Here is a 19,599-nt window from a genome sequence, read left to right on the forward strand (position 1 = left end):
GCTGAGTGGGGATCCTGGACTTCCATCCTCACACAGTTGTAATGAGGTAGTTCTTCCATTCCTCCCCTGGCACAGTAGGAGCCTGATAAAAAAGATTTAAATAATATCCAGGGTCTCATAACATCATACAAAGAATGTCCATGTTACAATTGAACATCACTAATCATTTTTTTTTAAAAAGAGAGAACAGGAAAATCTCAAATTAAATGAGAAAATACAATTAACAGATACCACATCGGCAATGAAACGGATGTTGGAATTATCTGACGTGGATTTTAAAGCAGCCATCGTAAAAATGCTTCAACAAGAAATTACAAAAATGTTTGAAACAAATAAAAAAATAGAAAGTCTCAGTAAAGGAATAGAAGATACAAATAGTAATTTGAACTGAAAAATAAAATAACTAAATAAAACCTCACTGAATGGGTTCAATAGTAGAATGAAAATGGCAGAAGAATAAGTCAGTGAACATGAAAATAGATTGATAGAAACCAATCTGAACAAGAGAGAGACTAATGATAAAAAAATAAAATTAAATGGACAGTGCTTCAGTAGCCCATGGGACAATATCAAATAAAATAGTATTTGTGTAATTGGAGTCCCAGAAGGAGACAAGAAATAGTGTGGGATGATAAAATATTTGAAAGCATAATGGCTGAAAATTTCCCAAATTTGGCAAAAGTCATAATCCCACATATTTAAAAAGCTGAGTAAATGTCAAACAGGAAAAATCCAAATAAATCCATGTAAAGATACATCAAAGTCAAACTCCTGAAAATTAAATGCAAAGAAAAACTTTGAAAGCAACTAGAGAGGAGTGGTCCCTTATATATATGGGAAAAACAATTCAAATGACATCAGATTTCTGTTCAGAAACCGTGGAGGCCAGAAGGAAGTGGCACATTTTTAGGTGCTGAAAGAAAACAATTGTTAGCCAAGACTCCTGTATCCAATGGAAATATCCTTCAGAAATTAAAAGGAAATCAAGACATTCTCAGATGAAGGGAAATTAAGAGAATTTTCACCAACAGATCTATGCTAAAAGAATGGCTAAAGAAATTCTTGAAAAAGAAAGAAATTGATGAAAAAAGGAATCTCGGAACAACAGGAAGAATAAAAATGTGGGTAAATATAATAGAATATCTTTTTTTTGAGTTTTCTAAATTATGTTTGAAGATCGAAGCAAAAATTATAAAATTGTCTGATGTCATTCTACATGTATGTGGAGGAAATGTTTGAGACAATCATACTATAAAGGGAGGAGGGGAAAAGGATGAATATGGAGATAAGGTTTCTACATTTTCCTCAAAGTAATAAAATAGACTCTGATAAGCTATGTATGTATAATGTAATACTCAGAATAACCCCTAAAAAGACTCAACAAAGAGATACATTAAAAAAAATCTATATATAAATCACCATTGAATTCAAAAAATGTTCAAGTAATCCACAGGAAGGTAGGAAAAAGGAAAGAGAAGAAATAAAAACAGAACAATCTGAAAACAAATAACAAAAAGCCCAGACTGAAGCCTTAATATATCAATACTGACGTTAAATATAGACAGTCTAAATACATTAATTAAAGAAAAGATTGGCAGAGTGGATTTAAAAAAAAACACATGATTCATGTATATGCTGTGTAAAACAAACTTACTTGAAATATAATGACATATGTAAGTTGAAAGTAAAAGTATAGAAAAACATATGTCATGCAAACATTAATCAAAAGAAAGCAAGAGTGGCTATATTAATATCACATAAAGTAGATGTCAGAGCAAAGAAAATTACTAAGGACAGAAGAGGAACATTGCATAAGGATAAAAGTGTCAGTCCTCTAAGAAGACATGGCAATCCTAAATGTGTATGCAACAAACAACAGAGCTGAAAAATAAATGAAGCAAACTGATTGATAGGAAACTTCAACACCACGGTTTCAAAAACTGATAGAACTACAAGACAGAAAATTGGAAAGGATACAGAAGAACTCAATGACACCATCAACCAATAGAATCTAATTGATATTTAAGGAAAACTCTACCCAACAACAGCAGAATACACATTATTTGCAAGCATTCATGGAGCATTCACCATAGACAGACCACTCACCAAGACAGTGTGTGCTATAAAACAAACATCTATAAATTTAAAGAATTTAAATTATATAGAGTATGTTATCTGACACAATGGAATCAAGCTAGAGACAATGACAGAAAGACAATTGGAAAATCTCCAAACACTTAGAAACTGATCAACACACTTTAAATAATCCATGGGTCAAAGGGAAAGTCTCAAGGGCAATAAAATTCATACTGATCCGAATGAAAATGAAAAGGTAAAATTACCAAAAATTTGTGGGATGCATCTAAAACAGGGCTAATAGGGAAATTTATGGTGCTAAATGCTTACATTTGAAAAAAGGAAAAGTTTAAAATCTATAATCCAAGCTTCCATCTTAACAAACTGGAATAAGAACCAATTAAATCCAAAACAAACAGAAGGAAGGAAATAATAAAGATCAGAGTAGAAATCAATGAACTTGAAAAAAAAGAACAATAGATAAAAATCAATGAAACAAATAGCTTGTTCTTTGAGAAATCAATAAATTTGATAAGCCTCTACTAAGACCCAGTGTTACTTGAAGTCAAAGGAAGAAGAGAAAATTTCCAATGGGAACTTTGTGCTGGGCTGGGGATGAGGGAATGATAATTGTTTGGGGGAGTTCACATTGTGCCAGGTTATTTCTATGCATAAATTCATTGAATCTCTCCAATAAACCTATGTGTAGATATTATTGCTCTTGCTTGATTGATAAGGAAATAGACTCAGAAAATTTAAGGGACTTACTGTGATCACACAGGAAGTAAGAGGTAGGATTTAAGTACATGTCTGTGTGGTTCTAGAGCTTGAAGCACTTATCCACCAAGTCCTCCTATGAAATACTTCATGGATGTAGTGTCATTTAAAATTGGCCTTGAATGGTGAGAAATATTTCCATGGACATAGGGTGAAGTAGGAAACCCATGCAAAAAAGTATCTGCCACTGGCAACGCTGCCACCACAGGTTGTGTTCCAGATGTATGTTAGTTTCACCAGCCACAGCTCATCTCTATTTCCCCTCCGCTTTCTCCCTGAGCCAGGGTTCTACCCCAGCCTCCTTTGCGGTATGCCTAGATATAGAGATGGATTTATTTCATTTTAAAATGAAATCTGAGGGCCGGCCCAGTGGCATAGTGGTTAAGTTCATGCATTGCGGTTTGGTGGCTGGGGGTTCACGAGTTCAGATCCTGGGTGTGTACCTATGCACCGCTCATCAAGCCGTGCTGTGGTGGCATCCCACATACAACATAGAGGAAGATGGGCACGGATGCTAGCTCAGGGCCAATCTTCCTCACCAAAAAAAAAAAAAAAAAAGAAATCTGTTCTATATCAAGCACTGTGCAAGGGATTAGGATACAATGATAAAAATGGTGTCATTCTTGCCCTCATAGAACAATTTCTGTAGTGGAAGAGACAAACAAGTACAGAAATGATTACAATGAAGGATGATCAGTGCTCTAATAGGGGAAGTATAGGTTCCTGAAGGAGAACAGATGAGAGGCCCATTGTTCAGACTTTAATGTTCAGAGACACTTTCTGGAGAAAATGTGTCAGCCAGGTAACAAGCAGTGTACCAAGTGGTCAAAGGATGTTTCATATTCAAAGGCCAGGGAGTGGGAGTGGGGATAGGAAGAAAAAGAGAGAGAGAAGTAACTAGACTCTGAGCTCCTTCAAGATCAGGAACTACATGTAAGTTTTCTCTGCATTAACCCATACTGCCTAGTAGAGTGCTTTGTACAAAATAGACACTTATGAATACTTTCTGGAGACTAAACATATTTTGTATGATATCATCCTGCTGCTACTACTTATCTGGTAGTCCTAATTTGTAGAATTTGGGCTATGGGGGTCTAATGAAGAGAGCATATGTGAGAGTACTTTGTACATGGTAGATATGTAACAAACACTTGGGAACTTGACTCTAACCAAAAGGGTTTTTACTGTCTTGCCCTGTTGACTGCACTAACGTCAATCCTCAATAGCAGGCCTTTTATGTTGGGCATCCAGTAAAGGCCTTGAGCATGGAAGTTGTTCTGCAATCAGGGTCACATCATCATTGAAAGAAAGTTGTGAGGCTCTTCACAGTTGGCAGCCCCATACACAACAGGAAGTCATTGTTGAATTAAGTAGCCCATATCAAATGTTGAGTGTATGGAAGAGGTATACACTAAAACCTGGAAGACAAGATTTAAAACACAAGATCTAAGCCTGGGGAGCTGCTAGTCAAATGAACTCACAAAAATATCTGCTCAGGAAAAGAGCATTGTAGAAGGGATAGCATAGGCTGATCAACAGCCACTGGACATGGAGTCAGGAAACAGTTTTTTTCCAGAGTTGCCATTGACTAGCTATGTGACCATGGCCCAGTCTCTTCCTCTCTTCAGCCTCAGATTATATCTATGAGGTATTATTGTTACAATAGATTATCTCCAAGGATCCTTCCAGTTTAGCTCTGCCATTCTATACTATCCAGTCTGGCAAGTTGATAGAGGGCAAATTGAGAACATAGACTCATACTTTCAGACCTGGCAAGGCCCTTTGAAGTCACTGACTACAATCTCTTTGGTGACTTAAAAATGAGGTAACAGAGGTAAAAAGAGGGGAAGGAATTACATGTAGTCACCTTGCTGGTGGCACCACGATTGATGCTAATGTCAGAGTCAGAACTAGAACACATGTCTTCAGGCTCTGCAGCCATGACTCTTGCTACTGTAGCCTCTGCCTTCGTAAGAATGATTCTTGAATAGCTCATCAGCCTGACCCTGGTTTGATCTCCTGGTCAAGGCTCAGTGCTGCTTTTCTCATTACCACTGCTTTGTTATGAGATAATAGGAATTTGGCTAAAAAATGATCCTCATTTTTTGATTTAGTGGCAGATAATGGTTTGATATTTGCTTTCTGTGTGAACAATGCTTTTGGGCATTGCCTCTTTGTGCCCATTGTTAGCAGAGGCTTTGCATCCCAGACATTTTTGGCATGAGGTTGCAAGGATGTATTTTCTCCATAAAAGAGAAGAGGAGATGTGTGGGAAGGGGAGGACATAAAGTATATTTAAAGACCACCTTAGGGTTCAAAGGACAGTTTAAAATGGTCTACATGATGGTTACACATTGTACCAACCTTGATCCAGTCAACACTCTCTCTCAGACAAATGCGACTTATTGGGCCTGGTCAGAAAATCCTGCTTTTCTCTCTGTCTTCCGCTTTGGCTCTAAGGTTATTCACCCTGAACAGGGGCTTGGTAGATCAATGAAGCCTATTCTATGGGAGTTCCTGTGGACCCCTGGATATCTGTAGTGGCTTTGGGAAAAGGGAGCAGGGAAACAAAGATGTATTGAACATCTACTATGGTTCCACAATTTTCTAGTCAATTTATATTATAATTTATACTAATGGACGATGGTATTTTTTTTTAGCATTTACAATGTGACAGGCACTTTACAATCATTATCCCATTTAATCCTCACAGAAACTATAGGGTAGTCATTATTCTTATAATGCCCAATTTACAGAGGAAAAAAACTGAATCTCAAAACAGAGGAACTGTCTGGTCTAAGGTCACTTGACCAATTAGGCAGAGCTTGACTTTAATCCCAGGTTTAATTCTTGTCGACTCGTGTATTTTCCCCTGTAACACTAGATCTTTGGCCTTAATGCAGCCCCCAGGAGTGCTTTTCAGACCAAGACTTGTTGAGAAAGGAGTTATAGTTGAGTTCTCTTGACTTTAGTCAATACTGATGTCATGGAAGGGAAAAGGACACATAGGTGGTACATTCTCATCACATAGGTAGGAAAGAAAAATATAATTTTGGGATACTGTGATTACAGAGGACTCCAAGAGGGAAACTGGGTGTGTAGGGACCAAACTCTATCAGCCGAACGCACTTTTCATCTGGTTGAACTACAGTTTTTGTAGCTGTCTCTGTGAAGAAACCCGAGGATCTCTCAGGTCTTTCTGTGTATGATCTAGCTGCTTCAAAGGCCACCTGGGACAAAAAAGTGGTCTGGACCTCTGTCTTATGTAAGTTTGATTCTTTGGGATCTTGAGATAGTGTAGAGAAGACTGAGAATCATTCAACTTTCAGAATCTTAGTGTGTATTTTTTCTTTTTCTGTTATGGTAAAATATACGTAACACAAAATTTACCATTTACAATTTAGCGGCATTAAGTACATTCATAATGATGTGCAACCCCTACCACTATCCATTTCCAGAACTTTTTCATCATCCCAGATAGAAACTCTGTGCCCATTAAATAATGACCCCACATTCCTCCCTCCCCCAGTCCTGGTAACATCTATTCTATTTTCAGCCTCTATGAATTTGCACATTCTAGGTACCTCATGTAAGTGGAATTGTACAGTACTTGTCCCTTTATGTCTGGCTTATTTCACTCAGAATAATGTTTTCAAGGTTCATCCATGTTAAGCATATATCAGAATTTCCTTCCTTTTTAAGGGTGAATAATATTCTGTTGTATGTATATATCACATTTTGTTTATTGATTCATCTGTTGATGGAAATTTGGGTTATTTCTACTTTTTGGCTATTGTGAATATTGCTGCTAAGAACATTGGTATACAAGTATCTGAGTCTCTGCTTTCATATCTTTTGGGTATATACTAAAGTGCAGTTGCAGGATCATACGGTAATTTTATGTTCGACTTGAGATACTGCCATATTGTTTTCCGCAGTGGTTGCCTCATTTTCTTTCCCACCAGCAAGGCACAAGAGTTTCACTTTCTCCAAATCCTCACCAACATTTCCTATTTTCTCTGTGTGTTTTTTTTTGATAATAGCCATCCTGATGTGTTTGAAGTGGTATCTGATTGTGGTTTTGAATTGCAGTTCCCTAATGACTAGTGAAGTTGAGCATCTTTTCATGTGCTTATTGGCCACTTGCATATCTTCTTAGGAGAATTGTCTGTTCCAATCCTTTGCCCGTTTATGAATTCAGTTGTTTGTTTTTTTGTTTTTGAATTTTAGGAGTCCTTTATATTTTCTAGATATTAATCTCTCATGAGATAGATAATTTACAAATATTTTCTCCAAGTCTGCATATTGCCTTTTCACGGTGTTGATAGTTTCATTTGATGTAACAAAAGTTTTAAATTTAAGTCCAATTTTTCTATTTTTTCTTTTGTTGCTTGTGTATTTGGTGTCATAGTTAAGAAATCCTTTGCCAAATACAATGTCATGAAAATTTTACCCCATATTTTCTGCTCAGAATTTTAGAGTTTTAGTTCTTATGTTTAGATGTTTCAACTATTTTGAGTTAATTTTTGTACATTGGGTAAGGTAGGGGTCCAACTTCATTCTTTTTTTGCATGTGATATCCAATTTCCAAGCACCATTTGTGAAAAAAACTTTCCATTCCCCATTGAATGGTTTTGGCTCCCTTGTCAAAAATCAATTGACCAAATATGCAAGGGGTTATTTTTGGGATCTCTATTCTATTCCATTGGTCTATATGTCTATTCTTATGCCATAACCACACTGTTTTGATTACTCTAGCTTTGTAATAAGGTTTGAAATCAGGAAATGTGAGTTCTCCAACTTTGTTCTTCTTTTTCAATATTGTTTTGGCTTTTTGAGGTCTCTTGAGATTCCATGTGAATTTTAGGGTAAATTTTTATATTTCTACAAAAATGCCCTTGGGATTTTGATAGGGATTGCATTAAACCTACAGATCACTTTGGATAGTTTTGTCATCTTAACAATGTTAAGTCTTCCAATCCAAGAACACAGGATGTCTTCCCATTCATTTGCCTTTAATCTCTTTCAGAAATGTTTTCAGTTTACAAGTCTTTCACTTCCTTGGTTAAATTTATTCCTAGGTATTTTATTCTTTTTGATGCTATTTTAAGTGGAGTTTTTTTGTTAAGTTCCTTTCAAGAGTGTTCATTGTTAGTAAATAGAAATGCAACTGATTTTTGTGTGTTGATTTTTTATCCTGAAACTTGCTGATTTCATTTATTAGCTCTAACAGGTTTTTTCTTGTGTGTGAAATATTTGGGGTTTCTGCATATAAGATTATGCCATTTGTGAACAATTTGGATGACTTTTACTTATTTTTCCTGTCTAATTTCTCTGGATAGAACATCCCATAATATGCCGAATAGAAGTGGCTAAAGTGGGCATCCCTGCGTTGTTACTGATCTTAGAGGAAAAACTTTCAGTCTTTCACCATTGAGTATAATATTAGCTGTGGGCTTTTCATATATGGCCTTCATCAGATTGAAGAAGTTTCCTTCTATTTCTAGTTTATTGGGGGTTTTTATCTTGAAAGGATGTTTAATTTTGTCAAATTAATTTTCTGCATCAATTGAAATGACTGTGTTTTTTTTCCCTTCATTCTATCAATGTGGTATATTACATTGTTTGATATTTGCATATTGAAACATCCTTGCTGTCCAGGAGTGAAACTCACTTTGTCATGGTGTAGAATCCTTTTCATATGATGTTGAATTTGGTTTGCTAGTATTTTGTTGAGGATTTTTGTATCAATATTCATAAGGGATTTTGGTTTGTAGTTTTCTTTCCTTGTAGTATCTTTGTCTGGCTTTGATATTGGGTTATGCTGGTCTCATAAAATGAGTTTGGAAGTGTTCTCTTTAATTTTTTCGAAGAGTTTCAGGAAGATTGGTATTAATTCATTAAATGCTTGATAGAATTCACCAGTGAAGCCATCTAGTCCTGGGAACTTTTGTTGCTGTTGAGAAGTTTTTGATTACTGATTCAACATCCTTACTAGTTATAGGTCAATTTTGATTTTCTATTTCTTTATAATTCAGTGTTAGCAGTAATGTTTCTAAGAATTTGTCTGTTTCCACTATGTCATCCAATTTGTTGGTGTACAATTGCTATAACATTCTATTATAATCCTTTTTATTTCTGTAATATCAGTAGTCATGTCTCCAGTTTCATTTCTGATTTGAGTAATTTGAGACTTCTCTCTTTTTTTCTTAATCAATTTAGCTACATGTCCATTTTTTCTGATATTTTAAAATAAATCACATTTGGTTTCATTAATTATCTATTGTTTTCTTTTCTCAGTTTTATTTTTCTCTATTCTAATATTTATTATTTCCTTCGTTCTGCTAGCTTTGGGTTTAGTTGCTCTTCTTTAGTTCCTTAATGTGCAAAAGTAGGTATTGATTTGAGATCTTCTTATATTTTTAATACATGTTTTTACCACTATAAATTTCCCCCTTAGCACTGCTTTTGCAGCACCCCATAAGTTTTAGTATGTGTGGTTTCATTTTGATTTGTCTCAAGGTATTTACTAATTTCACTTGAAATTTCTTCTTTGGCTCATAACTTGTTTAAGAGTGTGTGGTTTAATTTCCAAATATTTGTGAATTTTCCAGTTTTCTTTCTGATTTTTAGCTTCAATCCACTATGATCAGAGAAGATATTTTGTATAATTTCAATATTTTTAAATTGATTAAGACTTTTTTTGTGGCCTAATATATTATCTACCCTGAAGAATGTTTTATGTGTACTCTAGAAAAATGTGTATTCAGCTGTTGGTGGTGTAGTGTTCTGTATATGTCTTTTAGGTCTAATTGGTTTCTGGTGTTGTCCAAGTCCTCTATTTCCTTATTGATCTTCTTTCTGATTATTTACCTACTACTGAAAGTGATGTATTGAAATCTCCTACTATTATTATAGAACTGTTTATTTCTCCCTTCAATATTGTCAGTGTTTGCTTCATATATTTTGTTGTGCTTATCTGGTGTATATATATTTACAATTGTTATATCTTCTTGGTGAATTGGCCATTTTATTGATTTATAATGTTCTTCTTTGTGTATTGTAACAGTCTTTTACTTAAAACCTATTTTGTCTGATAGTAGTATAGCCAACCCAGCTCTGTTTTGGTTACTGTTTACGTGGAATATCTTCTTCCATTCTTTCACTTTCAACCATTTTTGTTTGTACATCTAAAGGGTGACTCTTCTAAATAGCATGTAGTTGAATCATATGTTTTTCAAAATGCATTATGCCAATATATGTCTTTTGATTGGACAATTTAATCCATTTACATTTAAAGTAGTTACTGAAGGGAAGGACAATTTTCTGCCATTTACCTGTTTCTTTCTGTATGTCTTATAGCTTTTTGACTTTCATTTCCTTAACTATGGCAGTTGTTTGGGTTTAGCTGATTGTTTTGTAGTAACATATTTTGAGTCCCTTCTCATTTTGTTTTTTATTGAGGTAACATTGGTTTATAACATTATGTAAATTTCAGGTGTACATCATTATATTTGAACTTCTGTATAGACTACATTGTTTTCACCACCAAAAGTCTACTTGCCATCCATTACTGTACCTCTTTACCTCTTTTGCCCTTCCTTCAACCCCCTTCCTCCAACCCCCATCCCCTCTGGCAACCACCAATCTGTTCTCTGTTTATATGTGTTTGTTTGTTAGTTTATATTCCACATATGAGTGAAATCATATGGAATTTATCTTTCTCCTTCTGATTTATTTTGCTTAGCATAATACCTTCAAGGTCCATCCATGTTGTTGCAAATGGCAAGGTTTCATCTTTTTTATGCCTGAGTAGTATTCCATTGTATATATGTACCATATTTTTTTTAATCCATTCATTCATTGATAGGCACTCGGCTTGTTTCCAAGTCTTGGCTATTGTGAATAATGCTACAATGAACATGGGGATGCATAAATCTTTTTGAATTAGTGTTTTCATGTTCTTTGGATAAATACCCAGAAGTGGAATAGCTGAATCATATGGTAGTTCTATTTTTAATTTTTTTGAGGAAACTCCATACTCTTTTCCATAGTGTCTGCACCAATTTATATTCACACCAGCTGTGTACGAAGGTTCCATTTTCTATACATCCTCTCTAACACTTGTTGTTTCTTGTTTTTTTGAACAATAGCCATTCTGATGGGTGTGAGGTGATACCTGATAGTAGTTTTGATTTACATTTCCCTAATAATTAGTGATGTTGAAAATGTTTTCAAGTGCCTGTTGGCCACCTGTAAATCCTCTTTGGAAAAATCTCTGTTCAGATACACTGCCGATTTTTAAATTGGGTTGTTTGGATTTTTGTTGTTGTTGAGTTGTATTAGTTCTTTATATATTTTGGATATTAACCCCTTATCAGATATATGATTTGCAAATATCTTCTCTCAATTGGTAAGTTGTCTTTTCATTTTGTTGATGGTTCCCTTTGCCATGCAGCTTTTTAGTTTGATGTAGTCCCATTTGTTTACTTTTCTTTTGTGTTCCTGCCTGAAGAGACATATCCAAACAGAAAGATATTGCTAAGACAGATGTCAAGGAATGTACTTCCTATGTTTTATTCTAGAACTTTTATGATTTTGGGTTTTACTTTCAAGTCTTTAATCCATTTTATGTTAATTTTTGTGTATGGTATAAAGTAATGGTCTACTTTCGTTCTTCTGCATGTGATTGTCCAGTTATCGCAACAACATTTGCTGAAGAGACTTTCCCTTTTTTCATTGTATGTTTTTGGCTCCTTTGTCAAAAATTAGCTTTCCATAAATGTGTGGGTTTGCTTCTAGACTCTCAATTCAGTTCCATTGATCTGTGTGTCTGTTTTTGTGCCAGTTCCATGTTGTTTTGATTACTATAGCTTTGTAGTATATTTTGAAGTCAGAGATTGTGATGCCTCCAGCTTTGTTCTTTTTTCTCAGGATTGCTTTGGCTATTCAGAGTCTTTTGTTGTTCCATATAAATTTTAGCATTCTTTGTCCTATTTTCATGAAGAATGTCATTGGGATTCTGACAGGGATTGCATTGAATCTGCAGATTGCTTTTGGTAATATGGACGTTTTAACTATGTTAATTCTTAAAATCCATGAGCACAGAATATCATTCCATTTCTTTGTGTCGTCTTTGATTTATTTAAGTAATGTCTTATAGTTTTCAGGGTATAGGTCTTTCACCTCCTTGGTTAAATGTATTCCTAGGTAGTTTATTTTGATTTTCCTGTTGTGACAGTAAATGGGATTGTATTCTTGATTTCTATTTCTGCTAGTTCATTGTCAGTGTATAGAAACACAACTTATTTTTGTATGTTTATTTGTATCTTGCATCATTTTTGTATTTATAAATTATTTCCAACTGTTTTTTGGTGGATTCTTTGGAGTTTTCTATATATAGAATCGTGTAATCCACATATGGTGACAGTGTTACTTCATCCTCTCTAATTTGGATACCTCTTATTTCTTTCTCTTGCCTAATTGCTCTGACTAGGACTTCCAATACTATGTTGAATAAGAGTGATGAGAGTGGGTATACTTGTCTTTTTCATGTTCTTAGAGGGATACCTTTCTGTTTTTCATCATTGAGTATGAATGTTAGCTGTGGATTTGTCAAATATGGCCTTTATTATGTTGGGGTACTTTTCTTCTATACCCATTTTATTGAGAGTTTCATCATAAATGGATATTGAATCAAGTCAAATGCTTTCTCTGCATTTTTTGAGATGAGCATGTGATTTTTATCCTTCATTTTGTTAATGTGGCATATCACATAGATTGATTTGTGGATGTTGAACCATCTTTGCATCCTTGGAATAAATCTGACTTGGTTGTGGTGTGATCCTTTTACTGTATTGTTGTATTCAATTTGCTGATATTTTTTTGAGGATTTTTGCATCTATGTTCATCAGCAATATGGGCCTGTAATTCTCCGTTTTTGTGTTGTCCTTGTCTGATTTTGGTATCAAGGTAGTTGTAAAATGATTATCAAGCATCTCATCCTCTACAACTCTTTGAAAGAGTTTGAGAAGAATAGGTATCAAATCTTCTTTGAATGTTTGGTAGAATTCACTGGGGAAGCCATCTGGTCCTGGACTTTTGTTTTGTGGAAGTTTTTTATTACTGTTTCAATCTCTTTCATTGTGATTGGTCTATTAAAATTCTCTATTTCTTCCTGATTCAGTTTTGGAAGGTTGTATGATTCTAAGAATTTGTCCATTTCTTCTAGGCTATCCAATTGTTTAGTGTATAGTTTTTCATAGTATTCTCTTATCATTCTTAGTGTTTCTGTGGTATCCATTGTAATTTCTCCTCTTTCATTTCTGATTTTATATTTGAGACTTATCTCTTTTTTTCTTAGTGAGTCTTTGTCAATTGTTTATCCTTTCAACAAACCAGTTCTTAGTTTCATTGGCTTTTTAGTCTTTATTTCTGCTCTGTTCTATTATTTTCTTCATTGACTTTGTGCTTCATTTTTTCTTTTATAGTTTTTTAGGTGTAGTGTTAGATTGTTTACTTGCAATTTTTTCTTGTTTTTTGAGGTAGGCCTGTATTGATATAAACTTCCCTCTTAGTACCACTTTTGCTGCAGCCCTTAAGTTTTAATATGTTGTGTTTTCATTTTATTTTGCCTCCAGGTATTTTTTTATTTCTCCTTTTATTTTCTCATTTATACAATAGTTTTTCAGCAGCATGTGGTTCAGTCTCCACATATTTGTGACTTTTCCAGCTTTCTCTTGTAGTTGATTTTTAGTTTCATAGCATTGTGGTCAGAAAAGTTGCTTGATATTATTTCAATCTTCTTAAAATTAATGAGACTTATTTTGCTTCTGAACATACGGTCTCTCTTTGAAAATGTCCCATGTGCACTTGAGAAGAATGTGTATTCTGCTACTTTTGGATAGAATGTTCTTTATATATCTATTAAGTATATCTTTTCTAGTGTTTCATTTATGGCCAACGTTTCCTTGTGATCTCTCCACTGATGTGAGGTATTAAAATTCTCTACTATTATTGTGTTGTTGTCAATTTCTCCCTTTAGGTCTGTTAATAGTTGCTTTATATATTTTGGTGCTCCTATGTTAGTTGCATATATATTAATAAATGTTATGTATTCTTGATGGATTTTCCTCTTTCTCATTATATAATGTTCATCTTTGTCTCCTGTTATCTTGTTTGGCTTTAAGTCTATTTTGTTTGATATAAGTATGACCACACCTGCTTTCGTTTGGTTGCCATTTACTTGGAGTATTGTCATCCATCTCTTTACTTTGAGTCTATGTTTTCAGAGCTGAGATTGGTCTCAGGGAGGCAGTATATTTTTGTGTCTTGTTTTTTAATCTATCCAGCCACTCTGTGACTTTTGATTGGTGAATTTAATCCATTTACATTTAGGGTTATTACTGATATATGAAGGCTTAATACTGCCATTTTATCTTGTTTTCTGATTACTCTATATTTCCATTGTTTCTTTTTCCTTGTGTTTCTGTCTGTCATTTCAGTATGGTGGTTTTCTGTGATGTGTGTCTCAGTTTCTTCTTTTTTTAAATGTTTTTTGACTCTGCTCTGAATTTTTGTTTTGTGATTACCATTAAGTTTGTATAAAAGTTCTCATAGATGAGATAGTCCTTTTTCTACTGATAGCATCTTATCTCCATTTACCTATGTAGGTTCTGTTCTTTTCCTTTTCCCCTTCTATGTTTTTGTTGTTACAAATTATCCTTTTGTGTATTGGGAGTTCATTACCAAATTGAAGTGGCTATAGTTATTTTTAATGCTTTCTTTCCCTTTAGGCTTTATATTGTAATTACTGACTAACCTCTTCTGATATGGAGTTGCAGTTTTCTGATTCTATTTATTGCCTTGCTCAAAGCTTTGTATACCTTTGCCTTTTCATTTCAGGTAGGAGAGGTATTTTCAAGATATCTTGTAAAGCAGGTCTAGTGGTAGTGAACTCCCTTAGCTTTTGTTTGTCTGAGAATGCCTTTATTTCTCCTTCACATTTGAAAGATAACTTTGCTGGATAGAGTATTCTTGGCTGACAGTGTTTATCTTTCAGTATTTTGAATATATCATTCCACTACCTCCTGGCCTGTAGAGTTTCTGCTGAGAAATCTGCAGACAGCTTAATGGCAGTACTTTTGTAGGTTATTGTTTTTTTCTCTCTGACTGCCATTAATATTCCTTCTTTGTCATTGACTTTTGACAGTTTTATCATCATGTGTCTTGGAGAAGGTCTTTTTGCATTGAGATAATTAGGTGTTTTCTTAGCTTCGTGAATTTGTATATCCAGTTCCTTCCCTTGGTTTGAGACATTCTCAGCTATTGTTTCTTTAAATACACCCTCTGCTCCTTTCTCCTCTTCTCCTTCTGGGATACTCATTATCCTTGTGTTGCTTTTCCTAATGGAGCCAGATATTTATTGTGGAATTTCTCCATTTTTAACAAATCTTAGCTCTCTCTCATCATCTTCCACTTGAATCATTTCTAGATTTTTATTTTTGAGCTTGCTAATTTTCTCTTCCATATGGTCTGCTCTATTTCCAATGCTTTCTACTTTATTCTTCTTCTCATTTATTGACTTCTTCAGATTCAGAACTTCCGTTTGATTATTTTTTAGAGTTTCAATTTCTTTGGTGAAAATTCAATTTTCTTTTTCTATTCATTAATTTCACTCCTGAGATCATTGATCTGTCTTTCTGAGATTTGTTGTAGCTCATTTAGTTTCTTCATGACAGCTTTTTGAATTCTCTATCAGTTAGATCACAATCTTCTGTGACTTCAGGTTTGGTTTCTGGAGAATTGTCATTTTTTTTTTGCTGATGCTGTGTTACGGTAGTTTTTCATGGTGCTTGATGAGTTGTTCCTCTGCTGGCACATTTGTAGTAGCAAACACATTTCTTCTTTCGGTAAGGCTTTGTTTACTTTGATTCTGAGCTGGTTCTGGTTGTATTTGAGAGCCTGCACTTTACACCCTTCACTGCCTCTGCTAGAATTGTTGTCAGTGCCCTTTTTATGCTCCTTGTTGCTCTGCTGTTGCTGATACCTTGCTGCTTACAGTGTAGCTGCAGTCACCAGCATCACCACTGGGGTCACTGGGCTGGTGAGCATGTCTGCTCTCTGGGGTCGCCTGGGTCGTGGGTTCTCACACTGTGGTGGGGGAAGGGGAAATTGGGGTGAGAGCTAGGGTCACAGTCTCCCCCGCCACTTCTGCATTCGTTTGATCTGCAGGTGCCACTGCCATGGGTGGGGGGACCAGAATTGTGGGACCCATGCAGCTGGGGGTGACTGGGGTCATTAGCTCCACTGGTGCTATTATCAAGCTCTCTGTGGCCTTCAGTTATGCTGCCATGTGTACTACCTCTGTTGCTGCTCCTGGGTTTACTGGGTGTGCTGGCACCACCACTGCCATGGGCACTGGGTTTGCAGGTGTCACCACCATTGCTGATTAGGCCGGAGTCACAGGTGCCACTGCCACTACCATGGGAGGAGCAGCACCTGGGTTGCAAATTCTGCTGAGGTTCCTAGAGCCTCTGGTCTTGGGTGCCAGTGCAGTTCCTAGAACCTCAGGTCATGGGCATTGCTACTCATGCCAAAGGCACTATGGTCTTGGATGCAGCCCTCACTGCTGAGAGTGCTGTGGTTGGAGGCACCACCACCAGTGAAGGAGGAGGGTGCTGGGTCTTGGGTGATACTGTGGTTCTTGGATCCTCTGAACTCAGGTGCTGGTGAGGTTCCTGGATCTTCAGGTCATGGGTGTCAATACCACTGCTGGGGGAAGGGCAGGGCCTGAGTTGTGAGTGTTGCCACTCTTCCTGGAGCCTCTGGTCTGAGGTGCAAGCATAATTCCTGGAACCTCAGGTTAGGGGCACCACTGCTGCTGCCAGGGGTCTTGGATGCAGGTCCTGCTGCTGGGAGGCCAGGGTCAGAGGCATCACCACCAGGCAAGTAGGAGGGAGCTGGGTTGCAGGTACCACTGTGGTTCTTGGAAACTTCAGTCTCGGGAGCTGGCGCTATTGCTCCCCTGGTTCTGCTGCCTCCACAAAGTCCAGTCTACCCACCTTCAGATGTTTAGATATATGGATCTCTCAGGTGTTCTGGTGTGCTGTGCAGAAAATCCTTTTTCGGTCTATGGATGTCCTACTGGTTGTAACTTAGAGGGGAGAGACAACGGGAGCAACTCACTCTTCCATGATGCTGCCACTGTCCTCATTTCCCTTTGTGTATATTCTATAGATATTTTCTTTGTGGTAACCATGGGGATTACATATCACATACTAAGGTTACAACTATCTAATTTGAATTGATACTAGCTTAACTTCATTTTCACACAAAACCTCTATTCCCATAAAGCTTCATCCCTGTTTAAGTTATTGATGTCACAAATTACATCTCGATGCAATTTTTGGCCAGTAATATAGACTTATAATTATTTTTTTATGAATTTCTCTTTTAAGTTCTATAGAAAATTATAAAAATACAGTTACAAATCAAGGTTAGAATTATACTGGATTATATATTTGTTCATGTATTTATCTTTACCAGAGAACTTTATATGGCTTTGAGTTACTCTCTACCATCCTTTCATTTCATCCTGAAACAGTTGCTTTTACCACTCGTAGGGGAGGGGGTAGAGCAGTTACTATAGGAAAAGGAGATAGACATACAGGTATAGATACACAGACACAGAGAATGAGAGAGTCAGAGAGAGAGACAGACAGACAGACAAAGAGAAGCTATAGAAAAGGACCATCCCACCAGAGCTGTGGCCTTCTTAGAGGAATGTAGTCACTGCCAACATGCAGCCTGATAGGGAGAGAGCTGAAGGAATAAAGACGTTGATCTCTCTCTCCTCCTAGCATTCTATTATCGTTTCTCATTAATAAACCCTAAAAGAAGCCAAAAGTCAAGGGAGCTCAGTTGATCTAGTCCATATGCGCCCGTTTCACAGGGTAGAGAGGAATATGGAGAAGAGTAGCGAGTGAATCTGGATGGATAAAAGGAGAATAGCTAGCACAAGAACTAGCACTTCTTGACTGGGTATTTTGTGCTTAGAACTGTGCTAGGACCTTTACATTCATTATCTCACCTGGTCCTCATTGCAGCCTTGCAAGTTGGGGATTACTGTCCTTAATTCATAGATGAGAAAACTGAGCCTCAGAAATTAAAATTCCAATACTGGATTGTTGCATAAATTAAATGAGATAACCTGTGTATAGCGCCTCTGATTCTTGGATTCACATATATAGTCATTAATTCAACATTCCTAGTGATAAATATAGAGATTAATAAGAATCAGTACCTGCCCTCCAGAAACCCACAGAATCAGACACTGAACAGAGAAACTGTGAAACAGTAAGATTACAACGAAGAAAACAGAATCTTTTGCAACAAAATCTTTTGCGAAAGGTTCATTTAGCAAGTTTTACCACATAATAAACTGATATGTGTACCACACCTTGCCATGAGCCAAGCACACTACATTCAGTATCTCTTTACCCTCATTGTGATTTTATGAAATAGGCATTACTGTTGTTCCCATTTTACCAATGAGAAAACTGAGGTTCAGCTCATGGTCTCAAAGCAAATAAGAGGCTGAGCCAGGCTAGGAAGCCAGGTTTCCAGCTTCTACTTGCATTTGTCCTTTCTAACTTTGCAGGTGCTAGGTGTTGGATATATTATCATAGTTTTAGTGCTGGCTCATACTTGAAATTTTAAACATCTATCTGAAAAGTTTTTGCTCTTAAGATATAATCATTTTAGTTTCCTGGAAAAGAGCTTCATAGGGCCTTACTGCACCGATGGCTCAAAAAAACAGACATTTAAAAAGTTCCTTCTGGGAGGCGGAGTCAAGATGGCGGCGTAGGCAGACTCTGAACTCACCACCTCCCGTGGACACAGCCAATTTACAACTACTCGTGGAAAAATTACCCCTGAGACAGAACTGAAAACTGGATGAGAGGAACTCCTGCAACAACGGACAATCCTAACTGGGGTAGAAGAGGCAGAGACTCCCTTCCGGAGAGGAAAAAGGGCGCCTTCACAAGCCGCCAGCGTCACTGCTGCCGGGAGCAGCTCACAGGTACGCAGCCTCCCTGGAGGCGCGGGGCCCTGAGCCGGGGAGCTCCCGCTGTGGGCATTTTGTGGACCCAGCACAATCGACACCAGTGGCATAATATCTGACTGTGCCTGCTACTAAAGCATTGGGGAGCACCCCCAGAAAACCCGGTTCACAAAGAAACTAAAACTGGCTCTTAAAGGGCCCGCACACAAACTCACCCGTTCCAGAAAGCATCCTAAAATCACCAGAAAGAAAGGCGCACAGTGCTTCGGTGACAAGAGACTCACCTAATAGGCCCTGAGTGCATCTCGGTGAGGGGTGAGACCTCTCCAGGGACTGGGACATTGGCGGCGGCCATTGTTGTGGCCTGGTGTGAGCGTGCTGACACAGACGACATTGGAGTTCTCCCTGAGACCTGCTAGCCCAGGGTCTGCTCCACCCGCTAGAGCACCGATTTAAACCAGCTCAGCCAGGGCAGGCAGCCCACCCTAGAGACTGGCCCCACCTAACAACAAGCCCTCAGGCAACGTGTGGGCCTGCATAGATTGGTGACTGGATTCTCTGCAGCCTGGCAACTGAGCTGACTTGAGCGGGACAGGGTGTGCACAAGGAGCGGGTGGAGAGTGTGGGGTGGTGGCGGAGTGTGTGGGGCTCCCGCCGTGGAGAGACTGGGTCCGCTTGGG

This window comes from Ceratotherium simum, chromosome X (assembly GCF_057802395.1).
Source record: "Ceratotherium simum simum isolate JZ-2026a chromosome X, ASM5780239v1, whole genome shotgun sequence".
Lineage (NCBI taxonomy): Eukaryota > Metazoa > Chordata > Mammalia > Perissodactyla > Rhinocerotidae > Ceratotherium > Ceratotherium simum.